The sequence below is a fragment of the Dama dama genome, chromosome 15 (assembly GCF_033118175.1).
Source record: "Dama dama isolate Ldn47 chromosome 15, ASM3311817v1, whole genome shotgun sequence".
Taxonomy (NCBI): domain Eukaryota; kingdom Metazoa; phylum Chordata; class Mammalia; order Artiodactyla; family Cervidae; genus Dama; species Dama dama.
In genome coordinates this window covers 12,451,178-12,468,022 of record NC_083695.1, presented here as the reverse complement: position 1 = coordinate 12,468,022, position 16,845 = coordinate 12,451,178, and the positions used below count along the sequence as shown (strand labels likewise).

The 16,845-nt window shown below is 43.2% G+C and overlaps 1 protein-coding gene across 9 annotated transcripts in view; it reads right to left on the bottom strand.

Moving 5' to 3' along the window:
* Positions 1–16,845, bottom strand: part of SIPA1L2 (signal induced proliferation associated 1 like 2) — a 234,655-nt gene that overhangs the window by 174,349 nt on the left and 43,461 nt on the right. For 8 of the 9 annotated variants that reach the window (XM_061161477.1, XM_061161484.1, XM_061161485.1 and 5 more), the window contains exon 2: positions 969–1,015. The exons of the other annotated variant lie outside the window; for it this stretch is intronic. The gene's annotated coding sequence lies outside the window, so the exon portion shown is untranslated. The remainder of the gene's footprint in view (positions 1–968; positions 1,016–16,845) is intronic. 9 annotated transcript variants of the gene reach the window in all.

The following is a 16,845-nucleotide window of genomic DNA, read 5'->3' as shown; positions in this document are numbered from 1 at the left end:
TGGGTCGGGAAGATCCCCTGGAGAAGGAAATCACAACCCACTCTAGTATTCTTTCCTGGAAAATTCCACGGACAGAGGAGCTTGGCAGGCTACAGTCCATGGGGTTGCAAACGAGTTAGACACAACTTAGCAACTAAACAACAAAGCAGCTCATCAATTACAATGTTCTCATTACATATAAATGTGTGAGAATAAAAGAGAAAATAAAAATGCAAAAGAGAAAATGAACGAGTCAAAACAAATGGACTCCACTCATATTTTTTTAAAACAGATTTGTTGATTAGATTTGCAATGTTGCCTTCAATTGGGTATAAAGATAAACCATGTTAAAACAACCCTATGAGGATTTCAACACAGACTTTTTTAACTGCATCCACATGATAGTTAAATAGCCAAAAGAAAGGAAGAAAGAAAGAAAAGAAAGGAAGGAAGGAAGGAAAAGGAAAGAAAGGAGGGAGGAAGAAGGAAGTAAAGAAGGAAGGAAGGAAAGAAAACTAATTGGAACTTGCAAGCGACTCCTCTGAGGCCCCCAGTGTAGGCAACTCCAAACCAAAGAGGCTTCTCAGAGGAATGCTCACCCCCGTCTGCGGTACGGGCCTGCTAAGTCCCTTCAGTCGTGTCTGAGTCTTTGCAACCCCTTGACTACAGCCCGCCAGGCTCCTCTGTCCATGGGATTCTCCAGGCAGGAATACTGGAGTGGGTTGCCATGCCCTCCTCCAGGGGATCTTCCTGATCCAGGGACTGAACCCGAGGCTCATGTCTCCTATGTCTTCTTCGTTGGCTGGCGGGTTCTTTACCACTGAGCCACCTGGGCAGTCCGGTCTGCTCTGGGGGAGGAACAGATCAGAACATTCAATCTGCAAGCCAAGGGGAACAGAAAGCATCTGTTTTGAAAAGCACACTTTCAAACTGGAGGCAGCTGTGGAGGTAAGGATGGCTTTGCAGGTCCGGCCTGCTGGCAAGCTTACCTGGCTGGGGGTGGTGGGCTCCTGCTCACACGGCCAAGAGCAAGATCCTGCAAAAGAAGAAAGAGACCCAGCTCAGACTCACAGAGAAACTCCTGCTCTGAAGTTTTCAGAGTGTAATCTGAGGACCCTGGGCTTCCCAAGACCCTTCCAGAGGTTCGCAGGTCAAAGCCATTTTCAAATCCAAATCCAAAAGCCAAATTCAAAGCCAAATCCAAAACCCGGACACAAAATGTAGTGCAGTCTCCTAGAGGCAGACACATCACAGTGTAAACAGAGGGGTATCTAGCTTATTTTCTGATGCCAGATATGTAAGAGATTTGCAACAAATCTAAAACAAGGTCATTCTGCTCACTGATGTCTTTTGTTTTGAAAAAGAGTGATTTTCATGAGACATTATTTATAATAAAATGTACAGGGGTTATTGCAGTTTCAAATGAATGAAGAAATATTTTAAAATGTCTTGACTTTAGATACAATACTGTGAGTATCAGTAGAGATAAGCTACACAATCAAGAGCTCCTTGGGATCCTGAGTCATTTTTAAGTGTCAAGGGGGCCTAGGACCAAAATTTTGAGAACTGCTACTCCAGGTAACTATTTTGCTGCCAACTTCTATTAAACAGCAGGATTCCCTAGTGGCTCATATGCCTGCAATGCAGGAGACCCCAGTTTGATCTCTGTCTGGGTCAGGAAGATCCGCCGAGGAAGGAGGTGGAAACTCACTCCAGTTTTCTTGCCTGGAGAACTCCATGGACAGAGGAGACTGGCGGACTACAGTCCTTGGGGTCACAGAGTCCGACACAACTGAGCAACTAACACTTTCACTTTTTTCACTTTCTATTAAACAGCATCTGCTTTTAAGAACAGCAGTGGTCAGTACAGAGCACTATGTGCCAGGTGCCCTACTAAATATGTGTGTCACTTACACATTCACAATCATCTTAAAAAAAAAAAACTCAAGAGAACCTTATTTAATATTCTTTGTTAAACCACAATGGAAAAGAATATAAAAAAGAATAAGTATACATGTATAGCTGAGCTATGTGGCTATACAGCAGGAATTAACACAACATTGTAAATCAAGTACACTTTAATTAAAAAAGAAAAAAAAAATCCAGCCTTTCCACCTCACCCCTGGAGTGGAGACTGGTGCTCTAAAGACTGGTTACTTGCCCAAATCAAGTCAGCAAGTCACAGAGAACAAGTCAGCCTGGCTCCTAAGACCATGATCTCTTATTCTACATAATTTTTTATATAAAAAAAGAAAAGGAATCAAGAGAATCTCTGCAAACTAAACTGGGGCAAAGTGGCTGGGGCCCACTCTCCCACATGACACTGAACGGCCTCCATATGCACCAAGGTGAGTGCAGCCTGGATGAAACACTACTGACTGGGCTTCTCTGCTGCCTGCAAGACACCCGCTCCACGCCAGGCTTACACCTGCTGTCCCCACACAGTATGAGTGGTGTCCATAACACATTTTAGGGTCACCTATCAAGAAGGCTGTAATAGGTCTTGGCTTCTAAAAGCCTCCTTTTCTAATCTGCCTCAATTTGCATGAAGAATTGAAACAGTGGGTGAAGAGGTACTATTACTTGTCCTTCAATTGTAGCTGAATTTAAGATTATGTGCAAGAGGAAGAGAGGAAAGAAATTCTCACTGATGTAACTTATGCAACCAATATAACCAATTCTGCATTTAAAAATCTAAAGCATGGTATGGCAAGTTCCTCAAAAAAAAAAAAAAAAGAATTACCATATGATCCAGCAATTCCACTTCTGGACATATATGGATATATACTCTAAAGAATTGAAAACAGAGACTAAAACAGATATTTATACCCCCAGGTTCATTGCAATACTATTCACAACAGCTAAAAGGTAAAAACGATCCAAGTGACCATTAGATTATGTTTTATCCATACAACAGAACATTATTCAGCCTTTTAAAGGAAGGGAATTGAGACATATTCCAAAACATGGATGAATTTTGAGGACATTCTGTTAAATAAAATAAACCAGGCACAAAAGGACAAGTACTGCATGATTTCACTTATAGGAGGTAACCAGGAGTCAAATTTCTAGAGACAGGAAGAACAGTGGTTGCCAGAAGCTGGGGATGGGGGACGGGGAGTTCGTGTTTAATAAATACAAATTTTCTGTTTGGTAAGGTGGAAATGCTCCAAAGACAGATTGTGGTGATGGTTGTACAACATAGTGAATATAAATTAATGTCACTGAATTGTACACTTAAAATGGTAAAACATCATATCTATTTTACCACAATCCAAAAAATAGTATTCATCGGGCTTCCCTGGTGGCTCAGTGATAAAGACTCCACCTGCCAATGCAGAAGACACAGGCTCAATCTCTGAGGAAAATCCCATGTGCCAAGCAACTACTAAACCTATGCACCACGCCTACTGAGCCTGTGCTCCAGGGCCCAAGAGCCGCAATTACTGAGCCCACGTGCAGAAAATACAGATGCCCGTGCTCCCTAGAGCCTATGATCCACAGCAAGAGAGGCCACAGCAACGAGAAGCCGGAGCCCTGCAAGTAAAGGGTAGCTCCCCGCTCCCCGCAACTGGAGAATGCGTGAACAGCAACAAAGACCCAGCACAGCCTAAATAAATGAAGGAATTTATACATATAAATTTAAAACAAAAACAGCATTCATCAAAAAGGCTTCATCAGATAAACAGAAAACAATGTATTCATGGGTATCATATGGTTTCGATCTTCACTAAATGTATTAAACTCACCCATGCATTCATCCACTCAGCAAATGTTCACCACCCATCTCCTGGTTATGAGCTCCCATGCTAGGCAGGAGCTGGTGTAGGAGACAGTCAGTCTACACCTTGGGGCACACACACACACACACACACACACACGCTAACACACACACACACACACCAGGCCACCCAGGCACAGCAGTCCTTACACCAAAAAGTACCAAAGGCAGCCTGCATGGGAGACACAACTACCCCACAAATGCTAAGTTTCTTGCTAACAAAGCATGAACTTGTACAATGACAAAAATTTTCAAGTCTCTGAGCCTCACGATTTTTCAAACTTTTAAGAATCTTTTTTTTTTCCTCTACAGAGGCTCTACATTTTTTCTGCTGATTTACTATAAAACCCTGAACTTCAGGGTATGAAATAAGTCTTCAAAAATCCTCCTGATTAAACCATCTGCGTCTCATGACTAAATATCATATAGTTAATTTCTCTTCACCCTTAAATTATGTGTTAATACCCCCCACACAATGCCTGCAACTCTGTAAAAGGCACTTTTCCTTCCTTTGGTACAGCAAACATCCTGTAAACAATTAATGCCCGGCTCTTGTAACCAGCTGCTTTTGTTTACAGACAGGAAGGGAAACCACAAATCCTCTGAGTGGCACTGGGGAATTGAGAGTTTTGCTCCATTTCCTACCAGGCAGGTGGTTTATATGAGGGAACTAGCTATTGTTTTGGCTCTGGAGAAAAAAAAAAAGTACATTTTTCTTGCAGCGCGGCCTTCCCAAGCCGCAGACCTGGGCGGGGGCCGTCAGAGGATCAGGAAGGGGGACCTTCCTCCTCTACCCGCTGCCCAGAGAGGCCCCTCACACCTCAGCCGGAAGCTCTGCCACAAAACTGTGTCTGCAGGCAAAGGGCGGCCCGGCCCTCTGTCCCGACCAGCAGGTTCTTCAGCTGTTTCCCTAGTGAAACCGGCTTCTGAGAAAGTGAAGGCAAATATCTTCTTTCCACTGTAAAGAATACAAATATTCTCTCCAGCTCAAAAATCACCATTTCTCTGTTGACTATAAGGACACGTTTGTTAGTACTCAGGGCAAGCAAGCCAGCCAGAATCAGAGAATGACCAAGTTTTATTCTTGCATTTTTAACTTAAAAATAAAAACTCCTCTCAAAATAATGAGATGCCTCCGGGGGCCAAATCATCAGCGCAGATTTCCATTCACGCACCTGCGACCTTTGGTCTTGAGCAGCAGGGTTCCCGCCTCTTCTTGCCTTGCATCCGGGCCAGGGGCCAGTAGGAGCGCCTCCACCAATGCCAGGAGCCACGGTCACACCTCCCCATCATCAGTAGGCCAAGAACCCGAACCCAAACCTCACCCACTCCACATGGACACGCACCCAGGTCCAGATTCAAACAGCCAATCACACAGGGAGAGAACTTCTGAATCATGGGGGATTCTGTAGATGAATGTCAGATGATGCCACTTGCTCCAGGAAATGCATTCTGGACATCAGCTCACCTGTCGATGTCCAGCATTCAACACCAGTGACCATTCACCAGTACCAGTAACCAGGCCTGTCTCGATACTTGTACACACACACACACAGCCTCAGTGCTGTCTAATACCAGTGTCCAGGCCACAGCAATGTCTAAATCACAAACAAGATGTCAGCTCAGTGTTAAAACATGTGCTACAAACTTTGAGCAAATGACTGGCTGGTCAGAGGAGCCTGTGTTCACTGTGAATCAGGTTAGTGCAATGAGACTCTCAACCCGAGACATTTCCTCACCCCTCAAATCACACTGATTTCAGCGTGTCCAACACAAAGCACTGTTGTCAATCAGGGGCTTTTTATTTCCCCCCTTGGTTTATACACACACACACACACACACACACACACACACACACACACCAGTTCAGTTCAGTCACTCAGTCGTGTCTGACTCTTTGAGACCCCATGAATCGCAATACGCCAGGCCTCCCTGTCCATCACCAACTCCCAGAGTTTACTCAAACTCTTGACCATCGAGTTGGTGATGCCATCCAGTCATCTCATCCTCTGTCGTCCCCTTCTCCTCCTGCCTCCAATCCCTCCCAGCATCAGGGTCTTTTCCAATGAGTCAACTCTTCGCATGAGGTGGCCAAAGTATTGGAGTTTCAGCCTCAGCATCAGTCCGTCCAATGAACACCCAGCACTGATCTCCTTTAGGATGGACTGGTTGGATCTCCTTGCAGTCCAAGGGACTCTCAAGAGTCTTCTCCAACACCACAGTTCAAAAGCATCAATTCTTCGGCGCTCAGCTTTCTTCACAGTCCAACTCTCATATCCATACATGACTACTGGAAAAACCATAGCCTTGACTAGATGGACCTCTGTTGGCAATGTAATGTCCCTGCTTTTTAATATGCTATCTAGGTTGGTCATATATATATATATATTTTTTTCTAACTGTGCTAAGAATACTGACTCATTGGAAAAGACCCTGATGCTGAAGGTCGACAGAGGATGAGATGGTTGAATGGTATTACCAACTCAATGGACATTGAGTTTGAGCAAACTCTGGGAGATAGTGAGGGACAGGGAGGTCTGGCATGCTGCAGTCCATGGGGCCACAAAGAGTTGGACACGATTTGGCGACTAAACAACAAAAGAACACTTAACATGAGATCAACTATCACAACACATGTTTAAGTGCACAGTCCAACACTGAATTACAAGCATAACACTGCACAGCAGACTCTAGAACTTACTCCTTGTATGTGTGTGACTGAACCTTTATAGCCACTGGACTGTACCTGCCCATTTCCTCTCCTACCCAGCCCCTGGCAACCACCATCCTGCTCTGTTTCTCCGAGTTTGATTATTTTAAGTGGAATGATGCAGCTCCTGTCCTCCAGGTTCTGCTTATTTCACTGAGCATGATGTCCTCTAGGCTCATCCATGCAGTCACAGGACAGGATGACCTAACTATTTGAGGCTGAGTGGTATTCCACTGTGTATTTACCCCAGTGTTTTGTTTTGTTTTTTCTAAGTTGGGTAAAGATATGAAGAGAGAAAGAAACTGGAAGCAGAGTCCCTTCGCAGTTACTTTAACATTTAACAATATTCCTTTAACACCTCCAGCACCCAAACCCTTTCCTCAATGCTATTAGGAGCTGTTGCCACATGAAGCTTCCTGCCTGATGGAGGGAGCTGACCACTCCACAGGAGACGGGGACCAGATGTCAACAGCATATAATGGAAAAGTCTCTAGTAGGTACTGTGAGGGGACTAAGGAGGAGGCCGAACTTCAGCTGGGAGGAGAGACATGTAGAAAAAAGGGGGAAACCAGGTAACACTGAGGCAGCTGAAACACAGCAAAGGTGTGGGGAGCCAGGGGAGCTCTGTCCCCTCACCCCTCAATCTTGTCAGGAAAATTCGTACATGTGCATCCCACATTCATGCAGGCCTTCTCCTCTCCCCTGTCCCAGCCCAATGGTGAGTGAGGAAGAATTCAGGACTTGAATGACTCTGCAAACCTCACGGAAAATCCCACAAACCCCACACCACCACTCCTCATAGAGAACTCCATCAGGCCCTAAACACTCGCTTCTGAGTCTAGACTTCAGGGGACTGTGCGTACGTGCTAAGTCACTTCAGTCATGTCCGACTCTTTTCAACCCAATGAACCGTAACCCATCAGGCTTCTCTGTCCACAGGATTCTTCAAGCAAAAAAACTGGAGTGGGTTGCCATTTCCTCCCCCGTGGGTCAAACCCAAGTCTCTTAGGTCTCCTGCACTGGCCAGCAGGTTCTTTACCATTAGCGCCGCCTGGGAAGCCCTCAGGAGGGCAGGGGTCAGGTCTGCTTCATGACAGCATAGCCAGTACTAAGCACCATGTTCTTCACTCTAGAAGCAGCTGGTAAATATTTTCCAGACAGAGAAGATAGAAGGGAGGAGTAGCATGAGGGGGAAAGAAGAGAAAAGGCAGGAAAGAGGAAAGGAGAAAGCTATTGGCTTGAGCGCAATGGAGAGTAAGAACAGGGGTAGGTGTGCACCTAAGGAAAACACTGGGCATTTTCAAATGGAATTCCCACAGGACAGGCTAAGCCACAGGAAATCACCACTACGGCCTGAAAAGGCTGCACATGACTCACCCTAATATCCGCTCCACCCCAGTGGGCTTGCCTACTCTACATCTATGTCTATCACCAATGGCTTATTTGGGGACACCACCAGCCATTCCCGTCTCTCTGAGCCCCGTCAGCTGCACATGAAAGACCCACCAGTACCCCTAACAAGGCTTAGAAAAGAGCTCACACCCTTCCCACCAGCCCTTGCTCCATCCCTGCTCACAGCCTGGATATCAGTCCTATTGTCCCTCACACGCCTGCCTGCACCACCTACGCTACAGACTTGCTGGCTCTGTTGGCCCCACACCCCATCTTCTAGCTCCAAAAGGGACCCCTGCCCCTGGGCCAGCCACTCAGGGAACAACCTCTCCCCTTCACCTCAGTGGCTAGATCAGGGTGGAGAACCAAAGCAAGCTGTCTACATGTTTTCTGGGATCACGCAGAGATCTTGAGAGATGGAAGTCAGTTTCTACTGAGGAAGCTAAGCCAGGAGGATATGAGCTGCTGGCCGCCATCCTACTGATCCCATGGAAAGCGCTGAAGAACCCGGCAAAACAGAGAAGGGGAGTCAAGATACAATAGAGAAAGAGTCTCCAAGCCAGTGGTGGACCCCAGATCCAACAGCATCTAAAACATGCTATTCCCAAACCATCCCAATCACTTGAGTTGGGTTTCTGTCATTCATAACCAACAGTCCAGATGAATGTACCTGCTCAAAACTGCCCCATGCAGAACTTCAACCTCAAAATAACCTTCAAATAATTATATAAGGTGGACCCAAGCACCTTTGATCTGACCATCACAGCCTGCGGTAAACGACCTTTCCCAAACAAATATGTCCTGAGGCCTCCTGATTCTGCCCCTTTTATCAAACTGTTCCCATCATCCAAATTACCGGCAGCCTTCACTCTCACAGAACTTTTTCAGACACCTCTGGGGGGAAAGTTTCCAAGAAAGCTTCCTAGACAGTGCTTCCTCTCTATGCCTCCCGAAGATCATTGCTTATAGTTTCTGCTTTTGTTCTTAACATTTTTCAGTCTGTCTCATATGTGATTTATTTACAAAAAATTCAATTGTGAGTTTTCGATGAGCAGAAGCCTTCGGCATAGCAGGTAATCAATGAACAGTTGGTGAAATGAATACTCAAAAGTGGATAAGCTTACATTTGCCAAGGAATATGGTACAATTAATTCAAAGTCTATATCCCTTCCCATACATTTATTACATTAATTTTTTTGTAACTTTGAAGAAAAAATTACCATGACTACTAGAATGGCCTTGATGTGGTAGAGGAAATTATCCGGGATCTTTCAGTATTTCCCACAAATAAGATAAATAAGGAAGATCCCTGGGAGCCAATACACCTCCTGCTAATTAAAGCTAAAAAGCTTGAACTGCTCCATAGCACCACAAAGTCCAAATTCTCAGCCAAGGCAGCCAAGCCACCAGCAATCTCTCCAGCCAGCTTTCCAGGCCCCTGCGCTTCCACCCTTGCTCATACACGCAGAGAGTTGTTTTCCGATCGCTTAGGTAGAGGGTTCAGCAGCGGAAAGTCCTGACACTATTCCATGAACACTGCTCTCTTCGACCCAGTGTGTAAAACATAATGAATAATAAAATAATATTAACATAGGAACCAGAAACAACTTTACTATCAGAAAGACGTACATGATGAATTCATGTGCATCCCCACAAGGATACCTATTCAGGAAAATAGGGACACGGAACTCGGTATGTTCAACTGAAGCAGATTCCTGTTCTATCACTGGCTAGTCTGCAGTATCATCTGCATGAAGACAAGCAAGACATTACAAATAAGAAAGCATCATTTCTTAAGGTGGTGTTTTATGTTCATTATCTTTTTGCTGAACTTAATTTTACAGAAGTATAATGTACAATGTTGTTTAATTTCTACAGGACAGCAAAGTGAATCAGTTGTAAATATATATACATTCTTTTTCATATTCTTTTCCATTATGGTTTATCACAGGATACTGAATACAGTTCCCTGTGCTATATATAGCAGGATCTTGTTTATACATCCTATACATAGTAGTTTGCATATACCAATCCCTAACTCCAAATCCATCCCTTCCCCATCACCAACCACAAGTCTATTCTCCGTATCTGTGAGTTTGTTTTTGTTTTGTAGATACATGTATTTCTAACATAACTTAATACTTGATATCATAAGGTATTAGGCTGTCTAGCCTATTTTGCTTAGTATGATAATCTCTAAATGGCATTATTTCATTGTTTTTTATGGCTGAGTAATAGTCTCTTGTATATATACATATATACATATCATCTTTTTGTAAGATTTTTTTTTAACGCGGACTACTTTTAAAGTCTTTACTGAATCTGTTACAGTACTGCTTCTGTTTTATGTTTCACGTGGACCACAAGATTTGTGGGGTCTTGGCTCCCTGTCCAGGGATCAAACCTGCACCCCCTGCATTGGAAGGCACAGTCTTAACACTGGACCTCCAGGCAGTCCTTACCACATCTTCTTTATACATCTGTTGATGAACTTTTAGGCTGCTTCCCTGTCTTGGCTATTGTGAATAGTACTGCTATGAATTATGTTAGTTATTTTAGGAGTTGAATATTGATCCAATTTTAGGAGCACCCATGACCAAATGGAGCCTACTCACAGTCCCATGACTTCCTACACTCTCTACAGGTAGAACACAGTTCTCATTAATGATGTTAGGATGTCATTTTAAGACTGGGGGATCCTCTATTATGAAAACTTGGTGTCTTGGTAAAGCACACTCTTGCATGCTCTGTTGTGTCCAACTCAGTGAGACCCCATCGACTGTAGCCCGCCAGGCTCCTCTGTCCATGGAATTCTCCAAGCAAGAATACTGGAGTGGGTTGCCATTTCCTTCTCCAGGGGATCTTCTCGGCCCAGGGATCAAACCTGCGTCTCCTGCATCTCCTGCACTGGCAGGCAGATTCTCCACCACTGCACCACCTGGGAAGCCAGGTGAAATAGTAGTTATTAAATCAATGAAGAAAGGAAAGAATTAAACAAACCTGTGAAATTCAAGTACATTCTCTATTTTTGAAAACAGATACAGTTAGCAAGCATAATAAGCTAAGAAAGTCTACATTCAAACAAAAGACTACAGGTATCCATAAAAGATAATAATGTCCCAAATGATAACTTTGCTAGGAGTGCTGTCTCTATTCTCCTCCACTGAAAGGGACAGAACCCATTATCAGATAAATCCCTTGAATCATATTTAAATTATTACTAACATAATGCACAAGATGCAAATCTATGATGAGCTGGGCAAACCAGATAGAAGGAAAATGAGGGAGGGAAAATAAATTGGTGTAGATGTATCTGTTATAGGTTTGGCCATATCTAGGACAGAAGAAATAAATCTGTCAGTGCAAAGTTACATAATAACTATGCTGTCATGTTTGGGAGAGAAAAGGAAAGTATTATAGCTGATATGTATCAAATATTTACTAAGTGATAAGGATGTACTTCCTTAAAGCCCCATTACTTCAAATTGTTCAGATTTTAAACAGCTATGTGTCTATTCAACCAAGATATAGATCTTTATTTTATATACATAAAAATAGAAAATGCAAAAGCTAACTCCTGTAACTGATACACAATTTTGAGAAAAACATCCACTGAAACCACTTGAAATGTAACAAAAGGGACTACCCTCTCTACCCATCCGCTTAGTTTATCCCCTGTATTCAAGAAAACCTAACATCTATTGGTTTTCTCAGTCCAACATATCAGATATTTAGGTGACACTTCTAGAAGAGTCAGAAAACTGTGCTTTTCTAGAGGCTAATGCTTATTTTCTAGCTAAGTCTCTATTTTCTCCAATAAAGAAGTTATTTTACAAGCATATCTATGGAAGTCATCATAATATTATATATCATCACAGAACAATATAGGCTTTATTATACAAGCAGAGATGAAGAGGTACAGTTTCTAAGTTAAGTGGAATGTGGGCTGGGGAGAGACAGGCCAAAGGTTGAGAATTTTGCATAAATGGAAACTGATCAAAGAGGAATAATCTTTTTTTCTCTAATATCCTTTCTCCTCCTCTCCCTTCCATACTATTTCTCTCACCTCCAAAATGTCTTTCTACTCCAAAGGAGCCAACGACTTGATACCTGAGACCCTGTGCACAAATGAAAGAGTAAATAACTACAACAATGAAACAATACAAAGAGAACAAGCAGGAAGAAACTGTTCTGGGAGACTCATTCTCTATAACAAGGTTCCCTTCATCCCAATAACCAAATGAGGGGAAAAGCAGAGACAAAACGATGCTGGTACTGAACACGCAAATCTCAGGGCTTGCAGAAATAGTGGAGCACAGAGATGCGGGGCTTGGTCACTCACAGCTATTGACTTGTACACACTTCACACAGGTTCGCTGGACTGAATGAAACCTTTTATAGGCTCAAAGGAAGAAAAATGTGGTGAGCGAGCCTGGAAAAGGTAGTACCTCTAATCTATAAAAATAATAATAGTAATAAAGAGCAAACTACATAGGGAATACAGTTGGAATGATATTTCAAAACAAAAGACCAACCCAAAATGAAGATAATATTTACTTAGCTTGGCTTCATCAGCTAATTCAGAAAATTTTCATATGAAAGAAAAACACAAGAGTTGATTCCTCCTCAAAACCTTGTCTGTTTGCTTAGGACAATGATGAGGCAGGACAGTGGGGTTCGATACAGTTCTGTCCACACTGTCCTCTGCTATTTTCTCCATCACTTGGGTCCTGTCTTTATCACAATGAAATCAACTAAAAAGACAGTTATAACATAGCATGTCTAGGTTTCTCTTGTACACATCTTCAGGAGTTGACATCCAATAAGGTATTCATTCATACTTCATTGGATACTTTAATTTTATCTAGACAACAGCATCATCTCATGATGCCTCTATGACTGGGGATTCCTAATAAGAAGACCAGACGGAAATGGGGCCTCATCTCAACAGGCTCTAAAAGACTCACTCCAACCTGAGTATTCCTGGCTCACAGGAAGAGCGCCCCAAATCATCACACAAAATCAGAAAGCTGAAGAGAAAAATAAAATGGAGCAAAATACCAACTCACTAGTAACCAGCTATCCTGGATGATTTAAATTTATTTATTTATATATACATACATACATTGGGCTTCCCAGGTGATTCAGAGGTAAAGCATTCGCCTGCCAATGCATGAGACACAGGTTTAATCCCTGTATTGGGAAGATTCCTTAGAGAAGGAAATGGCAACCCATTCCAAGAATGCCTGGAAAATCCCATGCACAGAGGAGTCTGGCAGGCTACAGTCCAGGGGCTCCTAAAGATTCAAACATGACTTAGCAACTAAACAACAATAACATACATACATATGCATACATATATATGTATATACACACATATATATACATACACACATATATGCACACATACATATGCATATATGTGTATACACACACATATATACATACACACATATATACATATATTTATATGTACATACATACGTGTATACATACACATACATGTATACATAAACATGTATACACATATACATGTATACATATATACATACATATATATATAGGGCTTCTCAGGTGGCTCATTGGGTAAAGAACCCGTTTGCCAATGTAGGAGACGTGGATTCAGTCCCTGTGTCAGGAAGATCCCCTGGAGGAGGGCATGGCTACCCACTCCAGTATCCTTGCCTTGAGAATCCCACGGACAGAGGAGCCTGGCGGGCTACAGTCCATGTGGTCACAAAGAGCTGGACACGACTGAAGTGACTTAGCACACACACATGCATACACACATAAGCCTCCAAAGGCAGGAATTCTAACCCATGACAGTATAAATTCGTCCTCATTATCACCAAGATAAACTTCCTTAAAGGGAGAACAAAGAAAAGCATTGACAGACACAACAAGGTATTCTTCTGGGCAGGGAAATCCCTCTCTTCTGGAAACACCCAAGAAAAACACACTTCTGATACCTCACACACAGAAAACAAAGTACACCGCCAAGCCACCTAGCCACAGAGCAAGAACACCGGGGACACAGGAGAAGGGCACTGCTATGCAGCAGAACCGACTTCACGAGCAGCCTGACCCAGCCTTTACACTGGGGTGCATCTCCCAATTGGGAAAGACAACCGTCAGCTGTTTAAGCTAAAATCGACCAAGGCTGCAGTTATCACTGCTGAGGTGGGTCTGCACAGCTGGGATGGAGGCCTCCATGGAGCAGGAAGCAGACCTCGAAGGCCAGGGGACAAGGAAGATTATGGTATCACAGGAGAGCCTGGGACGGGAAGGGCGTGCAACTAATATGTCTCAACTTTTTTGTTACCTATAAAATACAAGTAAAAGATGTACATTGATAGGGCTTCCCAGGTGGCACTAGTGGTAAAGAATCTGCCTGCCAATGCAGGAGATGTAAGAGACACGGGTTCAATCCCTGGGTTGGGAAGATGCCCTGGAGAAGGGAACAGCTACCCACTCTTGAATTCTTGCCTAGAGAATCGTATGGACAGAAGAGACTGGTGGGCTACAGTTCTTACGGTTGTACAGAGTTGGACATGACTGAAGCAATTTAGCATGTACGTACGTACTTTGATAAACTTGATTTAAAAAAAAACAACACTGAATTTATAAACCCATTCAGTTTCAGTTCAGTCGCTCAGTCGTGTCCGACTCTTTGCGACCCCATGGACTGAAGCACGCCAGGCCTCCCTGTCCATCCCCAACTCCCAGAGTTTACCCAAACTCATGTCCATTGAGTCAGTGATACCGTCCAACCATCTCATCCTCTGTCGTCCCCTTCTCCTCCTGCCCTCAAACTTTCCCAGCATCAGGGTCTTTTCCAATGAGTCAGCTCTTCATATCAGGTGACCAAAGTATTGCAGTTTCAACTTCAACATCAGTCCTTCCAATGAACACCCAGGACTGATCTCCTTTAGGATGGACTAGTTGGATCTCCTTGCAGTCCAAGGGGCTCTCAAGAGTCCTCCAACACCACAGTTCAAAGCATCAATTCTTCAGTGCTCAGCTTTCTTTATAGTCCAACTCTCAAATCCATACATGACTACTGGAAAAACCATAGCCTTGACTAGACAGACCTTTGTTGGCAAAGTAATATCTCTGCTTTTTACTCTGCTGTCCAGGTTGGTCATAGCTTTCCTTCCAAGGAGTAAGTGTCTTTTAATTTCATGGCTGCAATCACCATCTGCAGTGATTTTGGAGCCCAAAAAAATAGTCTGCAACTATTTACGCTCAGCCTAATTATTCAAAGGACCACCTATATTTCTTGCATAAGGTACCAGGCACTGACTTAGATATTGAGGATGCATGAGGTGATGTCCCCAATGAAAGCTCCACTTTTCAGCAACTTGCATGCCTCACCTGCCCCCACACCACCCAGCATACTGTCTGTGATCCATCTCATTTCTGGAATCCTCAATTAGGACAAGCCAGGTCTAGCTCCTGCTGCATTTGGCAATTTTCCCAAAGGTCTTAAGGCAACAACCCTCAAAAGTGTAAATTATGGCCCTGCTGGCATCCTACAGGCTCGTCCAGGGGATCTGCGAGGTCAAAATACTTCCATGATGACTCTGAGACACTCTGTGCCTCTTTGGCAGCATCCACGGTACAGAAGCAACAGCATGTAAAGCTGCTGGCACGTCAGCGCAAGGCAGTGGCGCCAAACTGTGTAAGTATACGGCACAGCTGCAGTTAAAATGGTCAGTGAAAGGAGGGGCTCCTTGATAGAGAAGAAAAACAATTTTATCAAAGCTCAGTCCTGGAGTGCAAGCTTTTCAACATTCTGTGCGTGAAAGGGCAGCACACAGCAAAAGCTGCATGCCACATACAGCAGGGGTTCCCAGGAAAAACATCTGGGAGACCACACCAAGGGGCAAATGAGCCACTTTTCCAAGAAACGTCAGCTTTTACTTGAAGGCATGATATACAAACCAGGGCAATTCAGACATGGCTCTTTGGAAGACATTTTTAGAAAAGAAACTAAACCAGGGGGACTCCCCTGGCGGTCCAGTGGTTAAGACTCCTTGCTGCCAATGCAGGGGGCACAGGTTTGATCCCTGGTCTGGGAACTAAGATCCCACATGCCATGTGGTACAGCCAAAAGGTGAAAAAACGTGGAACTGACAACTTCCCTGTATACATTTTCTCACTGGTGATATAACTTTTGCAAAATGATATTTTTGCAAATATATGAAAAATAATATATATCAACATTTGAGATTTTCCAAATGGCCAACGCATGATATTCAATATCGTATATAGAATAGGGTTTTAAAAGTTCACAGATCAGGTTTCAAAATCTACATCCCAACCAACCTTTAAGAAACTACCACTTGTTTAGCATAGCATTAAAGAATCCACATTTATCTAAAAAGATATTAAAACACTCCCCCTGTGCATCTCCATTATTGTGTGGAACTGGATTTTCTTCATACATGAAAACCAAAACAATCATTATATCAGAATGAATGTAGGTATCAGATGAGATAATGCAGCTGTCTTCCATTAAGCCAGATATTAGCAATTTTTGCAAAAAATTATAAAGCGCTCTTCTCAACCAGGTTTCTTTCGTTTCAGAAAATGGTTACTTCTCATAAAACTGGTATTTACATTAACAAGCAGTTGGTTTATTATTTTTTAAATTTAATAATGATCTTTAAAATATCTTGGATTTTATTCCTAACAGAATAAATACCAAAAGATATTTGTTACATACATAAAAGCTCCTTAAAGCCCTCAATAATTTTTAAGAGTATAAAAAGATTCTAAGACTAAAACATTTAAAAAAAAAATTTTAGGACTTCCCTGGTGGTATAGTGGATAAGAATCCACCTGCCAATGTGAGGGACACAGGTTCTATCCCTGGTCCAGAAAGATTCCACATGCCTCGAAGCAACTAGGCCTGTCTGAAACAAGTTCTGAGCCCACCCTCTACAGCCCACGAGCCACCTCTACTGAAGCCCACGCGCCC